Source organism: Leptodactylus fuscus, chromosome 3 (genome assembly GCF_031893055.1).
Source record: "Leptodactylus fuscus isolate aLepFus1 chromosome 3, aLepFus1.hap2, whole genome shotgun sequence".
In the NCBI taxonomy this organism is placed as follows: Eukaryota; Metazoa; Chordata; class Amphibia; order Anura; family Leptodactylidae; genus Leptodactylus; species Leptodactylus fuscus.
In genome coordinates, this window is record NC_134267.1 from 216,057,965 (window position 1) to 216,080,048 (window position 22,084).

The window sequence follows — 22,084 nt, forward strand, 5'->3', positions numbered from 1 at the left end:
AGATAACAGCCTCTAGTCGCTTCCTGTAGCTTTTAATCAGTTCCTGGATCCTGGATGAAGGTATTTTGGACCATTTCTTTCTACAAAACAATTCAAGTTCAGTTAAGTTTGATGGTCGCCGAACATGGACAGCCCGCTCTCAAATGATCTGAAAAGAAAGATTGTTCAACATAGTTGTTCAGGGGAAGGATACAAAACGTTGTCTCAGAGATTTAACCTGTCAGTTTCCACTGTGAGGAACATAGTAAGGAAATGGAAGACCACAGGGACAGTTCTTGTTAAGCCCAGAAGTGGCAGGCCAAGAAAAATATCAGAAAGGCAGAGGAGAAGAATGGTGAGAACAGTCAAGGACAATCCACAGACACCTCCAAAGAGCTGCAGCATCATCTTGCTGCAGATGGTGTCACTGTGCATCGGTCAACTATACAGCGCACTTTGCACAAATAGAAGCTGTATGGGAGAGTGATGAGAAAGAAGCCGTTTCTGCACGTACGCCACAAATAGAGTTGCCTGTGGTATGAAAAAGCACATTTGGACAAGGCAGCTTCATTTTGGAAACAAAAATTGAGTTGTTTGGTTATAAAAAAAAGGCGTTATGCATGGCGTCCAAAAAGAAACAGCATTCCAAGAAAAACACATGCTACCCACTGTAAAATTTGGTGGAGGTTCCATCATGCTTTGGGGCTGTGTGGCCAATGCCGGCATCGGGAATCTTGTTAAAGTTGAGAGTCGCATGGATTCCACTCAGTATCAGCAGATTCTTGAGAATAATGTTCAAGAATCAGTGACGAAGTTGAAGTTACGTCGGGGATGGATATTTCAGCAAGACAATGATCCAAAACACCGCTCCAAATCCTCAGGCATTCATGCAGAGGAACAATTACAATGTTCTGGAATGGCCATCCCAGTCCCCAGACCTGAATATCATTGAACATCTGTGGGATGATTTGAAGCGGGCTGTCCATGCTCGGCGACCATCTAACTTAACTGAACTTGAATTGTTTGTCCAAAATACCTTTATCCAGGATCCAGGAACTGATTAAAAGCTACAGGAAGCGACTAGAGGCTGTTATCTTTGCAAAAGGAGGATCTACTAAATATTAATGTCACTTTTCTGTTGAGGTGCCCATACTTTTGCACCGGTCAAATTTTGGTTTAATGCATAGTGCACATTTTCTGTTAGTACAATAAACCTCATTTCAATCCTGAAATATTACTGTGTCCATCAGTTATTAGATATATCAAACTGAAATGGCTGTTGCAAATACCAAAATATTTAGAACTAAAAATGATTAAGATTAATAGGGGTGCCCAAACTTTTTCATAGGACTGTATGACTACAACAGCCATTGCTCAATCAAAAGTCACTGTTGAGTTCTAGCCTGAACTCCTTAAGGACTGAACCAGTTTGACCTGAAGGACCAAGCATTTTTGTCTGTCATTGGCCATACCCTTTTATCTCTCAGGCTATGTAGCTATTTGAGGAGTAGTAGTAATTTATGGCAGCATTTTATTTGTATGAATTTTCAGAACATTATTCCCTATTCTCAAGGCAGGTTTCTTAACAGCAATTCCTAATATGCAAATTACACGCATCCTAAATGTTACTTCCATTGTAAAAGTGGCCATCAATATATGTTGTTGATTGGCTGACTTTGCCCGTCATTGTAGTATGTGTGGCTGTGTTGGGTACTGCTGCTCACTTGAACGGGGCTGTCACCATGTTGGGTACTGAAGAAAAGGGGCATCCTCGGTATCCTAGGACATAAGGGCATGTGAAATTATGGAAAATCCCTTTAAAAGTATACTGATTATGCTCTGTTCACCTAATACAAGAAAACCCCTTTAATTACTAGTATAGGAAAATTCTATAGAAAAATGCAGCTAAGAGTCCCATGTGGGGTGAATGAAATAATATTAATAATATTTAGTATAATTGATGTTTTACCATGATTTCCATTGGAATTTTGCTCAAACTATAGCAAAGTATGAGCATCGGTATACTGTTTGATGCCAATAAATGATACTGTTTTTGGGGTATATGTTTATACTACTATTTTTGAGAGTTCTATGTTTGCATGCATGGTCAGTAGCAGAACCACAGTAAATTCCATTAACACAAGAGTATTTATTGAGCTATGTATCCTAAAAAGCTTTACAAACAGTACTTATGATCAGGGTCAATAACAAAGCCTGTGTGTTTTCCTGTCCTGGAGTCAAAAGGCCAGAGCCCTCCTGCTAGCAAGAGGCAGGGACTGACCACATGTAATAGACTCCCAACTACTCATTACATAACCAGGGCAAACAGAGATAAGGATGAATGGACTATATACAAAACCAAACATAAGGCTGCACTACTGTAACATAGATGACACAAAATCAATACAGTCCATAAAAGCCTGACAGGTAAGAGTTTTTGTAGTTTTCCAACTTCTTTTCTACTATAAAAGCTGTCTTAAAGGATAATGCCAGGATAGAGCCAATAGAGTCAGGATATGTGCAAGTGCTGGATACGAACCGAGAACAGGGAGCGAGAGCTACAAAAACTATGAAGTTCTAGAGATAGGGTGGCATATATATATAGTTACATAGTAGATGAGGTTGGATAAAGACATTAGTCCATCGAGTCCAACCTATAACCCTACAATCCCTACAGTGTTGATCCAGGGGAAGGCAAAAAAAACCCCATGAGGCTCATGCCAATTGCCCTATTTCTGGGGAAAAAAATTCCTTCCCGACTCCAAATCTGGCAGCCAGTATAAAAACCCTGGATCAACATGTGCTTATATATATATACTGTATATATATATATATATATATATATATATATATATATATATATATATATATAGTACTGAGAAAAAGAGATAGGAAGATAGTGGAGGGCACACAGCCATACTATAGTCTGTTAACGGTGGCTTGAATACATAAGATACAGTGAGCCACAAGTCAGAGGCCGGACAGGCTATGGGGGCATTAGTGTAAACCCCAGTTGCAGAACTTTTCTGACATGCTAAATGATAGGACCAAATCCAAACATTGACTTAATAAAGGGCCCATGTGGCTGAAATATTTAAAGGATAAAGGCCATGTCTAAGTGACAGGTTGGTCTGATAAAGATCACGTGTAACTAAAGCATATATTTACATGGTAAAGGCCCTGTGGGTCTGGAATGTATATTGGCTTGATAAAGGCCCTATGGGGCAGAAACATTATCAGGATAAAAGGCTTGTGAGAGCAAGTATACAGTATATTAACTTGTAAGGACCCTCCATGTCTTTAAAAAATCAGCTATTCCTAAGAAAAAACTTTGTAATATATCTTAGGCCTGGTTCACATCAGCATTTGGGTTTCCGTTTGGGAACTCTGCTTGGGGACCTATACGCATTAAAAAGCGGTTACCTTTTTACCTAGACGATAATGAGGTCCGTGTGGATTCCGCTCGGTCTCTGCACGAAACGTGCAGAGAGAAAAGTGATCCATTGTTTTCTATGGCTCCATACACATGACCATGTATTATCACAGGTCCGTGTATGGGGCCATGAGTCCGGACTCAAAACCCCTTTCATTTATTGAAATGTATGGGCCAGTGGAGGTCATGGGCGGCACACGGATTGTGTACAGTTAAGCAAGTTCCAGAATTCAGTACAATACAAAAATGTCACCATCTAGCACTTAATGGCACAAAACTAGAGATGAGTGAGTAGTGTTTGATCGAGTAGGTGTTCGATCGAATACTACGGTATTCGAGATACTCGTACTCGATTGAACACTACTAGCTGTTCAAAGTTTAAGGTTCGATGCAGAACCAGCGTTGATTGGCAGAATGCTATACATTCTGCCAATCAACGCTGGTTCTTCTCTTACCTTTAGAAGTCTTCTCCGTGCAGCGTCCCCGCGGCGTCTTCTGGCTGGAATTCACTCTGCCTAGGCATCCGGCCTAGGCAGAGCCGACTGCGCATGCGCGGGCATGCCCTCGCATGCACAGTCGGCTCTGCTCAGGCGCCGGGCCGGGCAGAGTCGACCGCGCATGCGCAGTCGGCTCTGCCTAAGCCCTGATGCCTAGGCAGAGTGAATTCCAGCCAGAAGAAGCCGCGGGGGCGCTGTGCCAGGAGAAGACTTCAAGGGCAATCCAGCCCGACCATCACTCGTGGACTTGGTTAGTATAATGTTATCGAATTTTGCCTACCCCTGAAACAAGCATTTCCCCCCATAGACTATAATGGGGTTCGAAATCCGTTTGAACAGCCGAACAGTGTGCGGCTGTTCGAATCGGATTTCGAACCTCGGACATTTTAGTGTTCGCTCATCTCTACACAAAACCCTTCAACTAAGTCATGTTATGACTTTCTAAAGGACATTTCAGGAACACGTCTACTCTCGCGTATTTCGACAGCGTTAAAGGAAACCTCCCTGTCCCCCCCTCTAAAATAAATCAATCAATGACTTCTATTTGCCCATTTCATAATTGCTCTACAAATAGTAACCAAAACAGCCGTCCACCATTGATTTCAAGGACAAGTAAAGGAACAGATACCGAAAGACAGATAACATTATACAAATCCAGCAAAGTATTTGTTGTTCGCAAGAAAAGACAAGCTTGTAAAAAAATCACTATGGCTCCTTTGTATGAGTGCTTTTATTTTTTTGAGTCAGCCAGTTACTTATATATACTAATGTAAATATCCCCAAATTATTACGGGGCCTTTATAAGGGGCAAGATAAACGGAGGCAAGGCCTTTTATGGGATACAAACCGGTTCTTTGTAGAGCTACAAGATAAAGATTATGTGAGAACAGCGTATCTCGCTACTGACCTTCACAGTTTACCTAAAAAGTTTTAAAAAGTTGTAATGTATAGGAACAAAAAGTTCCCAGTTGGTTAGGAAACGATGTCCAGGATCTGTTCGGTAAAAAGTTATTTTATTCATGTTTTTGTTAGGCCTTGTTCACATCTGCGTTGGTTTTCCGTTCGGGGAAGTCAGCATGGGGACTCCCCCCGAACGGACTACCGAATTCATTTGCAAGCGGTGTGCAGTGAAAGCACATGGATCCCCATAGAGTATAATGGGGTCCGTGTGCTTACCACAAGATCTCCGCAGGGAACATGCAGACAGGAAAGTAGTTCACAATCTATTTTCCTGTCCGCATGACTCGTACAGAGATCTCACGGCAAGCACACGGACCCCATTATAGTCTATGGGGTCCGTGTGCTTTTACTGCACACCGCTTGCAAATGCGTTCGGTAGTCCGTTCGGGGGATCCCCATGCAGACTCCTCGAACGGATTACTGAACGCAGATGTGAACCAAGGGTTACTTTTAACCAATTTATTTCATTCCTGGGGATTTAAAAATTGGACCTAAGGTGGTGGTTTTTGGTGATGCAGCACTTTTAGGCTAAGGCCCCTCGGGCCGGAAACACCGCACTAAAGTGCTGCGGGAACAACAGTGGCATGAACGCATCGTGGTTCTTCCTGCAGTGCTTTGTACAGAACGTTCACAGAGTTTTCCTCTGCGGACTTTCTGGTACAATTATATCTACGAGAGAGCCGCCGGCGTTTCTTTACATATAATTGACATGCTGTGATTTTCAAAACCGCAACGGTTTGGGAAATTTCAGCGTGTCTGCGCTGCTATTTTTTCCGCACAGTGCGAGGTCCCGCAGGGTTCGCATGAATCCCATCCGCTTTGCAATTACTGTAAAACGCCGCGATTTTTCCTGCGGCCTTAGGGAGGTTTCACACATAAATTTTTGGTGCAGTTTATCTTATGCAGGTTTTTTGTAATGCAGAGTCAGAAATGGATATATTTATCATGTTGTCCCTAGTTTGTAAGTCACAAAGCTAATGTGGCCCGTGGCGTATAAGTCGATTTGAATCTTCTCCAAGGTTTTTTTTTAATGGCCAACGGCAAACTTTTGTCTGCAAAAAGTGGGATCTGTTATTTTAGATTTTTCAGTTGGAAGTACAGATATATGGTGTTATTGACAATTCCATGGGATTAAAGTGTCCGGTTTCCCGAATGCTGTGACCCCCAGTGGTCCCCGAATCCACTGTAGGAATGGAGTGGTGGTCACGCCTGGTGCCGCTGCTTGTTCAATTCCACATGAGTGCTACAGCTTGGAGAGTTGAATGCAGACATAGTGTACATGAGTTACACAGGGGACTTGATCTCTAATCTTATGATTGGTGGGGACCCCAGTGGACACTTATTACCTCTTGTGTGCATAGGGGATAAGTCATTATGGCGAGTCAACCTCCTAGAGTATGGCTTTGATATCCTATTTTATTCTTATTTTTTTATTAGTTGAATAGACCTTTAAGAAATCTACTTCTTTTTCCTTGTGATCTTCTTCGCGAGCTCTCGGAATTGCAGCACAATAATAATTAGGCGTGTAATTGTGTGTTTTATGTACCTGTACTTGGCGCATCTCTAAAATTAGAGTTTACACCCAGGCAGCTATTATTTTCTTTTCTCACAGTAGCAATCGGATTTAAGTGTTCTCGTTCCAAGATCGGCTGGAACAAACAGAGACATTTTCTGGTTAAATGTTCGCGTTCTTGTTCGCTGGGACTATCAACATCTGGACTACCGTGTTCAGCCCCAGGCAAACACTACAAGAAGCTGGAGATCTGAACAGGATACATTTAATCTTTCTAATGGAATGATGCTCTGCCAAGATAAACTTCTCAGCAGAAATATATTTTACTTTCAGACTAATCCCACCACCGTCAGGTGTAAAGAAATTCCTAGTTGTCAATGAAGAGCTCAGCTCCTGGTGATGACTCGATGTTGTAGGAGATGTTATTGCTCCTCAGAACAAACATGAAATGGTGGTGGGACATTCCTTCCACTAAATGTTACACGTAAGATGCCTACAGACAAAGGAAAGCAATGAATCAAAGCTGTCGGCCGGGGCTTGGCTGGTGGGATGTTGGTAATCATGCGTGTTTTTGGCAATGAAGAGCCACCTCACGTTTCCTTCTTAAGGACACTGAGAACATTGGCGTTGAAAGACAGACACGAGGACTCAACTCTGATAGATTGATAAAGCTCTGTGAGGTAAATTGGAAGGTCACAGAATGTCTTCCTAATGACTTGTAATGATGTATTGGAATGTACTGGCATCATCGCTGGCTAGTTAGACCTAATAGTCCTGAAATGGCCCCTATAACTTTAGAGGGTCATTAGCCCAAATGAGCTGTGGACCTCAGGGTATACAGACAGTAAAACAGGAGATTTGCCTCAAATGTCAAGTATGCGATACCATCTGTGTACAAAACAGAAGCAGAGGTGAAGGAAACCTATGAAATAATTGGCTCCCACTTATAAAAGTGACAGTGATGGGGGAGGGGCATGGATCATATATTGGGGCGATGTTCGCTAAAATGTATTATCACAGACGTATAGCGAAAAAAACAGGACACGCTCACTTCATACTTGTCTACGGACTTATGGTATGTCTATTGGATCCTGTGGCTCCGGTGGATTTTTTTATTTTTTATAAAATCAGGGAGGAAGGCCAGAATAAATATCCCTATAAAAAAGTTTTTAGCAAAAATTTTACGTTACAAAAAACGGCTCGCAACACAAAAAGTATGTGTGAGTGTAATAACGTGGTCCATTTTAGAATTCCGTAGCCAAGCCCCATCCATAGTTGTGTGCAGTCCGGGTTTTCCACAGTCCCTATTATAGAACAGACAAGACTGAGCTTCAAACACAGACGGAGTAAGACCTGCTCCATATTCTGTGGCTTGGATCTACAACTCACACAGACTAGTAAAAAAATACAGTCGAGTGCATGGGACCCAAGGAGATGAAAAGGCCTGCATGCTATCAAAATATGGTCATGTAGATGGTTGCTCCATTCTTAATTGCTATTCAATGGCTTTTGTTCTGCAACCTTTTATAGGCTATCTTCAGAATAGGCCATAAATAGCTAATTGGTAGGGGGCCCCCCCAAACCGATCAGCTGTACGAAGCTGTAGTCCTATATAATATACAGGGCCAGAAGCATAAAGTACCATCTGTCCACTCCCTGCTTCACCATTCGGCTGCTGTCTGAGGACAGAAGACAACAAGGGATGAGATATACCGTGGGGGCAACCTGGAGGAGCTCATTATACTGTACGGCAAGATGGAGGAGGACATGAAACTGTGGGGTCAACCTGGATTGGGGCATTATACTGTGTACGCAACCTGGAGGGGGGCATTATACTGTGTACGCAACCTGGAGGGGGGCATTATACTGTGTAGGCAACCTGGAGGGGGGCATTATACTATGTAGCCAACCTGGAGGGGGACATTATACTGTGTAGGCAACCTGGAGGGGGACATTATACTGTGTAGGCAACCTGGAGGGGGACATTATACTGTGTAGGAAACCTGGTGGGGGACATTATACTGTGTAGGCAACCTGGAGAGGAACATTATACTATGTAGCCAACCTGGAGGGAGGCATTATACTGTGTAGGCAACCTGGAGGGGGACATTATACTGTGTAGGCAACCTGGAGGGGGACATTATATTGTGTAGGCAACCTGGAGGGGGACATTATATTGTGTAGGCAACCTGGATGGGGGCATTATACTGTGTAGGTAACCTGGAGGGGGGCATTGTGTAGGCAACCTGGAGGGGGACATTATACTGTGGGGTCAACCTGGAGTTGGGCATTATACTGTGTAGGCAAACTGGAGGGGGGCATCATATTGTGTAGGCAACCTGGAGGGGGGCATTATACTGTGTAGGCAACCTGGAGGGGGGCATGATACTGTGTAGGCAACCTGAAGGGGAACATTATACTATGTAACCAACCTGGAGGGAGGCATTATACTGTGTAGGCAACCTGAAGGGGAACATTATACTATGTAACCAACCTGGAGGGAGGCATTATACTGTGTAGGCAACCTGGAGGGTGGTCATTATACTGTGTAGGCAACCTGGAGGGGGACGTTATACTGTGTAGGCAACCTGGTGGGGTACATTATACTATGCAGGCAACCTGAAGGGGCTTATTATACTGTGGGGCAATCTGGAAGAGGACATGAAACTGTGAGAACAACCTGGAGGGGGACTGGAAGACATTATACTGTGTAGGCAACCTGGAGGGGGACATTATATTGTGTAGGCAACCTGGAAGGGCACATTATACTGTGTAGGCAACCTGGAGGGGGGTATTATACTGTGTAGGCAACCTAGAGGGGCTCATTATACTGTGGGGCAATCTGGAGGAGGACATGAAACTGTGAGGACAACCTGGAGGGGGACTGGGAGACATTATACTGTATAGGAAACCTGGAGGGGCATTATATCGTGAGGGACATTATAATATTATATCTGAGGGGCCACTGCCCTGGCACAGGTTAATGACTGAGGGGCCATATTAATGTGTGATGCCACTGCATTGGCATTTGATTTGTGATGGACCATTGAGGAGAATTATATTGTATGGGGCCAGTAAGGAGGAATTATACTCTGTGAGGGGCACTGATGGGGCATTATAATTTGTGCGGGTCAGGTATGTCTAACTGGTGGTGATGGCGGGGCCACTTATGAAACCTTTGCACTGGACCCACCAATGTGTTATAACAACCCAGCCCCCTCCGATCAGTTATTTCTGTCCTACCCCTTTAAACATTGCTGCACCTGTATTTCTAAACAATTGAGGCAAGCGCACATAATAAATTTGGTGCCCGCACTTCATACAATAGAGTTTGCTTTGCTAACCTCCCCCAGAGATTTCAATAAAATGATGTAAAATTTTAGGTCTTTTTTTATCAGGAAATCTCCAGTGAATTATTTTGCAGATAGACGTGGCGGTTTATTTGTGCGCACCCGGTGACTGTGTTATGTGTTTGGTGTGATCTGCATGGTACACGCTTTATCTCATCTCTTCCCCTGCACTTATCCATTATTCATGGCAGCAGACAGATTTATCACTTTGCTCTATGGTTCAATGTAGCAAAATTGCAATAGCTGATATGTTTAATGTGATACAGACTATTTATCCCCATCCTCACTCATCCCTGGATGTGGAGGGTACCGATATTTCTGCATATATATTATTATCTAAGTAATCTACAAAAGTTGTGCATCGGTGCACATGAAAGTGGGTAAAAATGTGCAATTTTAGACATTTTTTGTCGCTCATTCCACTTTCTAAGTAAGTAGATATGGCACTGGTGGCAACTGGGCAGGAACAGATGGGAGGTCAAGGCTGTGCCTCCACATAGTGGAAATGCAGCTTTTTTGAGGCAGATTTTGCTTTGTTTTTTTGAGTCAAAACCAAGAATGGCTACAATAGAAATGGGAAATATATAAGAAGCTCTTACACTTCTACCTTCTGGTAAATCCACTCCTGGCTTTGGATCCAAAAAACGCAGCAAAATCTGCAACAGAAAAAGCTGCATTTCCACAATGTGGGGCCTCAGCCTAATGGGGTTTTCTGGCTCCCAAATGCATTTTCAATAGTGATTACCTATCCATATGATAGGTCATTGGTATCTGATCTGTTGGGGTCTGATACCTAGACACTTTAAGCAATTCATGTCATTGCACCATTGGTTGTTGCTTTGGAAGTTTCTGAAGACTGCACCGCACTAGATAGGTGGAAGTATATGTACTGATTGTCCAAGCCAATTGATGTCATGGGTAGCTCAGGCGTTCCAGGGAAGGAAGGGACACACATTTGGGGAAAGTAGTTGGAAAGCCTATTTGAGGGTGAAGCAGCTTGCTGCTCGGAGGTCAGCGCAAGAGTTTTGGATAGCTTAAGGAACAAAGCACCATTTCATCTAGTTGTCAAGTCATTCTTGTAACTGGGGCACCACCAGTAGTGACAGTAGTTTGCAGGAGGCAGGTATTGCAACCTCCGCTCTAGCAGAAACAAAATGTTTGCCCCTAGGCTGGAAGATTTGCTTTCTGGTTGTACTTCCACAACAGTGTGCTATACACCTGCTTGCATGATTTGACATGGAACAAGTTTGCAATGAAGTCCTTGATGTTCATTATGTGTGTGTCTGTGTGTGTACCTCTTCCGTTGGTGGGAAGCTCAGGTAGACAAGACGGTGGTGTTACTGGGTGGTTGCTCCGTGAGGGTCTACTGAACAAGAGGCGCAAAGGACAGCGAAGTTGGTTGTAGCCCCATATTGCCCCCATGCCTGGTGCACAAGTAACCACATGACAAACATTTGTTTGGCACTTGGTGAATCTGTACTATATTCTACGAAAACCACTTGTCAGATATGTCCAAGTAGTGGGAGACAAGTGTGCAAAGAAACATTTTACGATGTTAGGAGGAGCACCGACTATGGACTGTATCAGAAGCGTCCGCACTAAAGTAGCATTGTACTCCCTTAAAGCTAGGTCTACATGGCGACTTGGGTTGCAACCAAAGATCACCAAGTCGTCCTGCGACCCCTTCAATAATGAACAGATTTGCATTGTAATCTAGGAGACCTTGTAACTGCGACATCTAGTCAGAAAAACTTGCAGTGCTCAATTTTTTTGCACCCTCTGGTCGCACTAAAATTCCATTTACTTACATTAGTGCAGGAGTTCCAGGGTGAAAGGGTGATCTTTGGTCATGTAACAGGAGCCCTAGACTTATTCTACCTATCAATGGGTATACCTAAAGTCAGACCCCCACCGAACAAAAGGCGAACTTGTAAGTGGGAAAAAATTTTAGTGGAAGGTGATTGTTTTCGATTAAAACATTGCCAAGAATTGTATCCGCAGGTCAAAATTTAGCCTGTAGGGTCTGGGGAGCTCGATAACTATTTCTTTACCCGCAGTCCTATGGAAAACGTAACAGAAAGCTTCATGATATCGCTGCACATTGTGCGAAGGGTAACCTCGACCCTGCTAGATCTGTAATCATTCTCAATTAAGCAATCAATTTAACACCCATTTCTATGGGTTGTCCGTTACTATCTGTAGCATACGTGTGACCTGACCCGAGGTGGTAATGTTGGGGTGACAGCAGTGTCAGCGGCTTTTATCACAACGCTTCCTAGTCTAATCACAGTCATTATGGCAGCATGAAGCATTTCCACCTAAGGTTATTTGTAAAACTCCACCATATAATTACATGGATAGCAAAAAAAAAACAAAAAAAAAACTATCAATCCAGCGCGACCCCGAAGGAAATAATGATTGATAGCGATAAGGGCATTTCCTCTTGAGATAATAACCGGTTGCAGTAGCTACAACTCCTCCGGGACGCAGCTAACTTTCTACTAATGGTCAGTAATGATGCACAAACCAGCGACAACTGGGACGCAAAGAACAACACAAACAGGATTAACTATACGATGACTGCACTGAACACAATGCAAATTCCCAATCTACAGCTGCTACATAGAAAAAATTCAGTATATTAGACAAGATGGAGTTTTTGCAGCGAAATCCATGGCAAAAATTCCGACACTTATTAGCTAGTGGGAAAAAAAATTAATAAGGGCACTACATGGGCGGGTTCACATCTGCGCCCCGATCTCCGCTTTCAGGTTTCCGTCTTCTGCTATCAGGAGACTGAAACCCAGCAGACCCTGTCCGCCCGTGAGCGTTTTGGGGTCTCCACAGCGAAACCGGGTTTTTTTTAACCGGACACAAAGTCCTGCATGTCTGACTTTGTGTCCAGTTTAAAAAAAACAGTTTCGCTGCGGAGACCACAAAACACTCACGGGCGGACACTTTTCAAACCCATTGAAATGAATAGGTTTGAAAAGTGACTGCTGGTTTCAGTCTCCTGTCCAGTTTCTCGGGCAGAAACCTGAAAGCGGAGACAGGGCGCAGGTGTGAATCCACGCTAAGCCGGATTCACACGGGTTTTTTGGTCCTGATTTTGACGCAGAATCTGCGACAAAATCTGGCTCAAAGAACCGCCTCCCATTGACTTCAAGAGTTCATTCACACAGAGGAAAATGGTGAGGAATTTGGTGTGGAATTTCAGTGCTGAAAAATAAGCCTCCCATTGACTAGCAGAAAAAGGAACCCATTGAAGTCAATGGGAGGCTTTTTTTTCAGCGCTGAAATTCCACGCCAAATTCCTCACCATTTTCCTTCGTGTGAATGGACCCCAATGGGTTCCTTTTTCTGCGAGCGGTTTGTTCCCGGCTAGCTGAAAAAAGCAGCGACCTGCCCTTTCTTGACGCGGATTCCGCCGCTGATTCTGCCGCGGAATCCAGGGTGCAACACTCCCTCCCGACTAGACCCATTCATTTGGGCCTAATCCGAAGCGGCATGCCGAACTAAATGCCAGAAAACTCAGTGTGCACTGCATCGGCATCCAGTCGTGGGTTGCTGCGGGAGAGGTTTTTTGGAGCAGATGTTGCACGTCAAAATCTGCTATAAATGAATGGAAAATTTAACAGATTACTGACGGCTCAGCTAGTGTCCGTTAATAAAATCTTGTAACGGACAATAGCTACGGACACTGCTGACGGTCATCAACAGTAGTGTGAACGCTCCCCTTAAATGCATTGCAATGCAACAAAAATCTGTCAAAAAATTCTAGCTGAGAAATTCCTCTTGATTTTCCACCATTACTTTCTGTCCATGGGCCATCTGCGACATGATACCGATGCAAGAAAGGCCTAATCAGCAAGAAGTCCAAAGCCGCGGAGTCGGAGGCAAGATCAAGCAGGATGCTGATGGGAGTCAGAATATTGGCGAAATCTTTGGATTCAGTGTTGGAACCCACCCCCCAATCCGTAGCAAATTCCTCTGTTTGAACTTACCCTAAGGATATGTACAAATAAAGGCAGCAAAAATTTTCAGCTTTTTTTTTGCAGCGCTCTTTAATGAGATTTTACTGCATGTTTCTATTTTATTTCTTCCCCTATTTAAGCTAAGGCCCCACGGGCCGGAAACGCCGTGCTAAAGCGCAGCAGGAACAACCGTGGCGTGATCGCATTGCAGTTCTTCCCGCAGCGCTTTGAACAGAAAGTTCACAGAGTTTTCCTTTGCGGACTTTCTGTTACAATTATATCTACGGGAAAGCCGCCGCCATTTCCGTAAATATAATTGACATGCTGTGATTTTCAAAACTGTGACGGTTATGGATATCACAGCGTGTCCACACTGCAATTTTTTCACCAAAGTGGGCATGGGATTCGCATGAATCCCATCCACTTTGCAAGTACTGTAAAACTCCACCATTTTTCCCATAGCGTTTCCAGCGCGGGCAAATTGCAGCATTTCCAGCTATCATGCCAGCTATCAGTCAAAATCTCATTCACTTTGCTGGTATTGCGAAACGCGTTTGTTTCTGCTGTGTTTCCGCAACATTGGGCCTTAGTCTAAAAAGTAGTATAAATGTAGACTAGACATTCTGAAGATATGGCAGATTTATCATCCAGCTTCAGTCACTGTGATAAATCTGGTATATTTTCAGACTGCCTGTCTTAGGCCTGGTTCACATCTGCGGTCGGTAATCTGTTCAGGGAGTCCGCATGGGGACCCCCCGAGGGCATTGGCAAGCGGTGAGCAGTGACAGCACACGGACCCTATAGACTATAATGGGGTCCGTGTGCTTTACGCGCGGTCTCCGCACAAGTCAGGAAAGTACAGTAGATTGTGAAGTACTTTTCTGTCCGTATGATCCATGCGGACACCACACTGATCCCATTATAGTCTATGGGGTCCGTGTGCATTCACTGCACAGCGCTTGCCAATGCGTTCAGTAGTACGTTTGGAGGTCCTCATGCCAACTCCCCTAATAGATTATCAACGCAGATGTGAACCAGGCCTAACTCTATACTATCTCGCAATTAGTAAATCTAGACCGCTGTTTGCTCAATGGTGTGGTTTCCCATTGAAAACAATGGGGTAGATTTATTAATGCATGAAATTCACCAAAAACCTGTGTGGGAATATGTTCTTTAAAGCAGGGGTCCCCAACCGCCGGTCCGCGGACCAGTACCGGTCCGCGTACCGGCGGCGAGGAGTCAGCAGCTGCTGTGGACTGGCAGGTCCTGGCTCAACCCCGGGCACTCGCCAGCTCCACAACACTGACGCTTGGTTGTTGCTCATCGGGATAAGGTGAGCAAAGTGTGGGGTTGAGCCGGGGGACCCGCTGTATGTCCGGGATTCTAGTACTATGCAGGACATGCAGCGGTTCTTGGCTCCACCCCGCACTCGCCTACCAAACTTTGGGCAACTACATCACACGTCACTTGTCCCTGTGATGTGTAATGTAACTGTGGTGAGGTTGTAGTGAAGTTAATAGCAGCATTAGGAGTGATATCCGTCATCAGTAGCCATCTTCATAACCTGCAGTGCCCGTCATCAGTAATCTACACCCCCATGCTTAACCCCGCCCCCAACCACACCCCATCCCGCGCCCAGCGGGCCATAGAAAAATTGTCTTGCTGAAACTGGTCCCTGGTGGAAAAAAGATTAGACACCACTGCTTTAAAGAGGACCTTTCACCATTTTGCCCACAGGCAGTTCTATATACTGCCGGAAAGCTGACAGTGTGCTGAGTTCAGCGCACTGTTGGCTTTCCCGATCTGGGCCCGGTGTGAAGAGCTTACGGTCCGGTACCGTAGCTCTTCTATGGTCAGAAGGGCGTTTCTGACATTCAGTCAGAGACGTTCTTCACAGCACAGCCAATCGCGCTGTACTGTGAGAGCCGGGAGGAACGCCCCCCTCCCTCCCTGATAATGCTCGTCGGCTCTCACAGTGTCAGAAACGTCCTTATGACCATAGAAGAGCTACGGTACCGGACCGTAAGCTCTTCACACCGGGCCCAGATCGGGAAAGCTGACAGTGTGCTGAACTCAGTGCACTGTCAGCTTTCCGGCAGTATATAGAACTGCCTGTGGGCAAAATGGTGAAAGGTCCTCTTTAACTGACTGGATTTATTTTCCTCATTGGGACAGATTTAAAAAAACTATGTAGCAAGTGGCAACTACAGTGCTGGACATTGAGCTCTGACTGGTAGTGTGAATTTACCCTTATAGGAAACCTATGTATAAAATTCCACGTTATAAAATAAGAATGGGGGTAAAATGGCCAATAATCTGTATCACAGCCAGTGACAGAGACAGGAATGGACATACTGCCAGGAGAAAACTAATGTAATGTGTCCAGCATCACTACTTGTCTGAGTACACAGCACACGCCATGTTGTAGCTCCAGGGCTGCTACCTATATACTATACATAGCAGCAGGTCAGCCATTACTATATGTTTTCCTGCAGCAGGTCAGCCATTTCTACTACATGTCCTCCTGCAGCAGGTCAGCCATTTCTACTACATGTCCTCCTGCAGCAGGTCAGCCATTTCTACTACATGTCCTCCTGCAGCAGGTCAGCCATTTCTACTACATGTCCTCCTGCAGCAGGTCAGCCATTTCTACTACATGTCCTCCTGCAGCAGGTCAGCCATTTCTACTACATGTCCTCCTGCAGCAGGTCAGCCATTTCTACTACATGTCCTCCTGCAGCAGGTCAGCAATTTCTACTACATGTCCTCCTGCAGCAGGTCAGCCATTTCTACTACATGTCCTCCTGCAGCAGGTCAGCCATTTCTACTACATGTCCTCCTGCAGCAGGTCAGCCATTTCTACTACATGTCCTCCTGCAGCAGGTCAGCCATTTCTACTACATGTCCTCCTGCAGCAGGTCAGCCATTTCTACTACATGTCCTCCTGCAGCAGGTCAGCCATTTCTACTACATGTCCTCCTGCAGCAGGTCAGCCATTTCTACTACATGTCCTCCTGCAGCAGGTCAGCCATTTCTACTACATGTCCTCCTGCAGCAGGTCAGCCATTTCTACTACATGTCCTCCTGCAGCAGGTCAGCCATTTCTACTACATGTCCTCCTGCAGCAGGTCAGCCATTACTACATGTCCTCCTGCAGCAGGTCAGCCATTACTACATGTCCTCCTGCAGCAGGTCAGCCATTACTACATGTCCTCCTGCAGCAGGTCAGCCATTACTACATGTCCTCCTGCAGCAGGTCAGCCATTACTACTACATGTCCTCCTGCAGCAGGTCAGCCATTACTATATGTCCTGCAGCAGGTCAGCCATTACTACTACATGTCCTCCTGCAGCAGGTCAGCCATTACTATACGTCCTCCTGCAGCAGGTCAGCCATTACTATACGTCCTCCTGCAGCAGGTCAGCCATTACTATACGTCCTCCTGCAGCAGGTCAGCCATTACTATACGTCCTCCTGCAGCAGGTCAGCCATTACTATACGTCCTCCTGCAGCAGGTCAGCCATTACTATACGTCCTCCTGCAGCAGGTCAGCCATTACTATACGTCCTCCTGCAGCAGGTCAGCCATTACTATACGTCCTCCTGCAGCAGGTCAGCCATTACTATACGTCCTCCTGCAGCAGGTCAGCCATTACTATACGTCCTCCTGCAGCAGGTCAGCCATTACTATACGTCCTCCTGCAGCAGGTCAGCCATTACTATACGTCCTCCTGCAGCAGGTCAGCCATTACTATACGTCCTCCTGCAGCAGGTCAGCCATTACTATACGTCCTCCTGCAGCAGGTCAGCCATTACTATACGTCCTCCTGCAGCAGGTCAGCCATTACTATACGTCCTCCTGCAGCAGGTCAGCCATTACTATACGTCCTCCTGCAGCAGGTCAGCCATTACTATACGTCCTCCTGCAGCAGGTCAGCCATTACTATACGTCCTCCTGCAGCAGGTCAGCCATTACTATACGTCCTCCTGCAGCAGGTCAGCCATTACTATACGTCCTCCTGCAGCAGGTCAGCCATTACTATACGTCCTCCTGCAGCAGGTCAGCCATTACTATACGTCCTCCTGCAGCAGGTCAGCCATTACTATACGTCCTCCTGCAGCAGGTCAGCCATTACTATACGTCCTCCTGCAGCAGGTCAGCCATTACTATACGTCCTCCTGCAGCAGGTCAGCCATTACTATACGTCCTCCTGCAGCAGGTCAGCCATTACTATACGTCCTCCTGCAGCAGGTCAGCCATTACTATACGTCCTCCTGCAGCAGGTCAGCCATTACTATACGTCCTCCTGCAGCAGGTCAGCCTATACTATACGTCCTCCTGCAGCAGGTCAGCCATTACTATACGTCCTCCTGCAGCAGGTCAGCCATTACTATACGTCCTCCTGCAGCAGGTCAGCCATTACTATACGTCCTCCTGCAGCAGGTCAGCCATTACTATACGTCCTCCTGCAGCAGGTCAGCCATTACTATACGTCCTCCTGCAGCAGGTCAGCCATTACTATACGTCCTCCTGCAGCAGGTCAGCCATTACTATACGTCCTCCTGCAGCAGGTCAGCCTATACTATATGTCCTCCTGCAGCAGGTCAGCCATTACTATATGTCCTCCTGCAGCAGGTCAGCCATTACTATATGTCCTCCTGCAGCAGGTCAGCCATTACTATATGTCCTGCAGCAGGTCAGCCATTACTACTACATGTCCTCCTGCAGCAGGTCAGCCATTACTACATGTCCTGCTCCATACCCTGTAGTAGTGACCAGCAGGAAGGGCGGGAGAATGTAACAGACATTACTAGCCGAGTGCAGAGCCCAGGGGCAGGTGAGTGCTGACCCCTGCTACATGATGAGGTCTGGGATTCAGGCCATAAAGTAGATATATGTGCCCTCTGTGCACCTAGTGTGTACAGTATGTGTGCATATAAAGGTGTGCAAGCATGTGTCTGTATGATATGCATCTGCAGTATATATATCTTTGTATACTGTGTCCATACATATATGATGTCTGTATGTATTATGTGTACAAGCATGTGCAATTTGTATATACGTCTGTATGATATGCTCATGCTTTTGTGTGCATGCATGTATCATGTCTGCATGTGTATAGATATGTGCAGTGTGTATGTCCATATTAATAGACGCTTGTGAATATGTGTGTATATAAGGCAAGGTTCACATTACCATCATTGTTCTCATTAGAACAACAGACTGAAAAACTGACAGAGACCGAGCACCCTCCAGTTGCCTCTGTCATCATTCACTGTAAGGGAGAATTCACACGATGTAACGCAGCACTGATTCTTGCATTCAGCGCTGCAAAACAGAATCCCAACAGAACTCCATTGACGTAACACATTGAAATCAATGGGAGGCTTTTCAACCCATTGATTCCAATGTGTTACGCGCGCTAAACGGAACCCATTGAAGTCAATGGGATTCTGTATAGCAGCGCTGATTCCTACACGAGTTATCGTGCAAGAATCAGTGCCGCGTTACATAGTGTGAATGCACCCTAATGGTGAAAAACAAGATGGAAGCCTTTGCTTGTCTTGCTTGTTATTGTTTATTTCTGTCTGGATCCGTCATCAGGTTAGTTTTTCAGTCTGTTGTTCACATCCTGGTTGTGCTGAGACTATGATTCCTGGTCGCAAAAAATCCAGCAGTGCTCAATCTTTTTCCAGGTGCAGCAGGGCAATTCGGTGATCTTATGTTGCGGCCAAAGCTACTGTCTAGCCTAAGTTGTGGTTTAGTCTCCGAATTGTCAACCTCAGCTCTATCTTCTGAGGTTCCAGATTATTTTGCAGCTCTCCACGTAAAATATTGAGATTTTCTGGATTATTAAACGCCTGAATGAATTTTGTATTTACATAGTTTTTTGGTTTTTTTTTTATTAGGCATATCCCACATAATGTGAAAGTCTGGCACTGCATTACACCTTACGCACGACCATGTGTATTTGTGCTCCGCAATATATGTTGGGTTTTTGTGGCCTGTGTGTGATCATTGTGTCCACCATCAGTGCCGAATGTCCACAAAAATGGTCGGTATTGCATCAGTGTGCCATCTGTATTTGCAGATCTGCAAAAAAAAAAAAAAAAATCCCAGTGGGTAGCTAGGTAACTGTTTCGCAAATACAGGCATTCTACGGATAAGCCTTCACACGGAGTAAACACGCGTGTATTTTTGCAAAATACACGTGTAAAAATAAGACTCCCATTGACTTGAATGATATTTTTTACATGTGTAAAAATACGCCTGTAAAATGTAATTGAAGTCAATGGGAGTCTTATTTTTACACGTGTATTTTGCAAACATACACGCGCGTTTACTCCGTATGAAGGCTCTAGGTTCACACTAGCATTTGGCCACTCCGTCCCTCACTCTGCTTACTATAGCTGGAGAGAAAAGTTCTGCACAGAGGACTCCTGACGGACACCTGTCAGACCCCATTATAGTCTATCGGGTACGTGGGTAACCACTATTTTAGCAGTCTGGCTCTCTGTCTTTCAGATCCCAAGGTAGATCCGAACAACGAAACGCCTATCGTAAGTGTGAACCTAGCCTAAGTTCAGGTCATGTCCATTTGTAGCCATTCTTGGCTTTGGCTAATAAAAAAAAAATGCTGCAAAATCTGCAACAAAAAAGCTGCTTTTTTGCCAGTAGCTGACGATCAGAAAATGAATTCCTTGGGGCAACTCGGTGGCAGTCCTGCAACGCTGGAGTCCTGGGTTCGAATCCCGCCAGGAACAACATCTGCAAGGAGTTTGTATGTTCTCCCTGTGTTTGTTGGATTTCCTCCCATTCTACAAAGACATACTGATAGGGGGAAAAAAATGTACACGGTGATCCCTATATGGGGCCGACAATCTACATTTAATAAAAAAGAAAGAAAATGAATTCCTCTTCGTTTTTTCGCCATCTGAACGGTCCCTTAGGCTAATTCCGGATTCTCCCAAAGATTGTATATTACATAGTGGGCTGCTTTGTCCACCCTTCCTGTATATACTTTTCTGTAGATACCAGATCAAACAGAATCTCACTATATGCGGTATATTTGTGTGGCTGACGGTATGTGGAGTAACAATCCTATCAGACGTAAACCCGCTAAGTGCCAAATTATCAGATATTCCGGATTATTGGATTTTTACATTTGAGTGTAAAGAATCTCATGCCTGTTCAGACTATTTAAGGCTAAGGGTGCCTTCACATGGAGTAACGCTCCGTGCTTTTTGCCCGTTTTACACGTGTAAAAATACACGTGTAAAATTTAGTTAGCCATTGAGTTCAATGGCTTTTTTTTTTTTTTTTAAATGCGTGTCTTTTTGCGCGCACAAAAAGACGCGCGTTATACGAAAAAAACCATTGAACTCAATGGCTTACTACATTTTACACGTGTATTTTTACACGTGTAAAATGTAGCAAAATGCGCGGAGCGTTACTCCGTGTGAAAGCACCCTAAGGCCCCACGTGGCATCACGAAGCAGGAAAAACCGCATCGGCAATGTATCGCGGTTTTCCCGTAGCACTTTCACCGAGCAGGTTTCCTCGGAGGACTCTCTGCTTCAATTATACCTATAGAGAAACCGCCATTATTTCCGTAGGTATAACAGACATGCTGCGATTTCCAACGCTGCGCCAGTTTTGGAAGTCACATCATGTCCGCAGTGTGTATTTTGTTGCACTGCGGGAATGGGATTCGCCAGAATCACTACACAGTCATTGTAAAACGCCACTTTTCTTTTTTTTGTGGCAATTATGCCATGTGAATGTCAGTTTAAGGGCACGGGCACGCAATCAGGTTTACGTTTGGATTTTAATCCGGGAAATCTATTCTGTAATCCATTAGCAGTAGTCAACGAGAATCTATTTTTAATGCACATGCTGCAAATATTTTTCTGTGCGGAAATTCTGATGCAAAATATCTTAAAATTTATTTATTGTGATTTTAAATAAAAAATGGCTTCAAAATTTGCATGACCATATAGAAAAATCTGTGCCCAAATCTGCACCAGTTGGTGCAGGTATCCGTGCAGATTTCGGTGCAGGTTTTCTGATTGTGTGCAATTTGTATGCAGAGTGGGTTCGCCATACATCTCCACTGCACCATACATTACTGCGCCATACAGCCAGCAGCCACTAGGCGGCGCTCTCCTCTATTAAACCACCATCCCTGATCTCCCCACTGCTTGCTTATTTCCAGTGTGCGGGCTGCAGACTCTCTCCAGGAACACGGACTGTACCTTCCTTTCATCAGCCCACACGCACCCAGGAGGCTGCAGGAAAGCCACAGGCTGCCAAGTGTGACGACAACTTAGTCACTTGTAGCTCCATAGGGTTAGATCTTTCCATATATATTATTTACC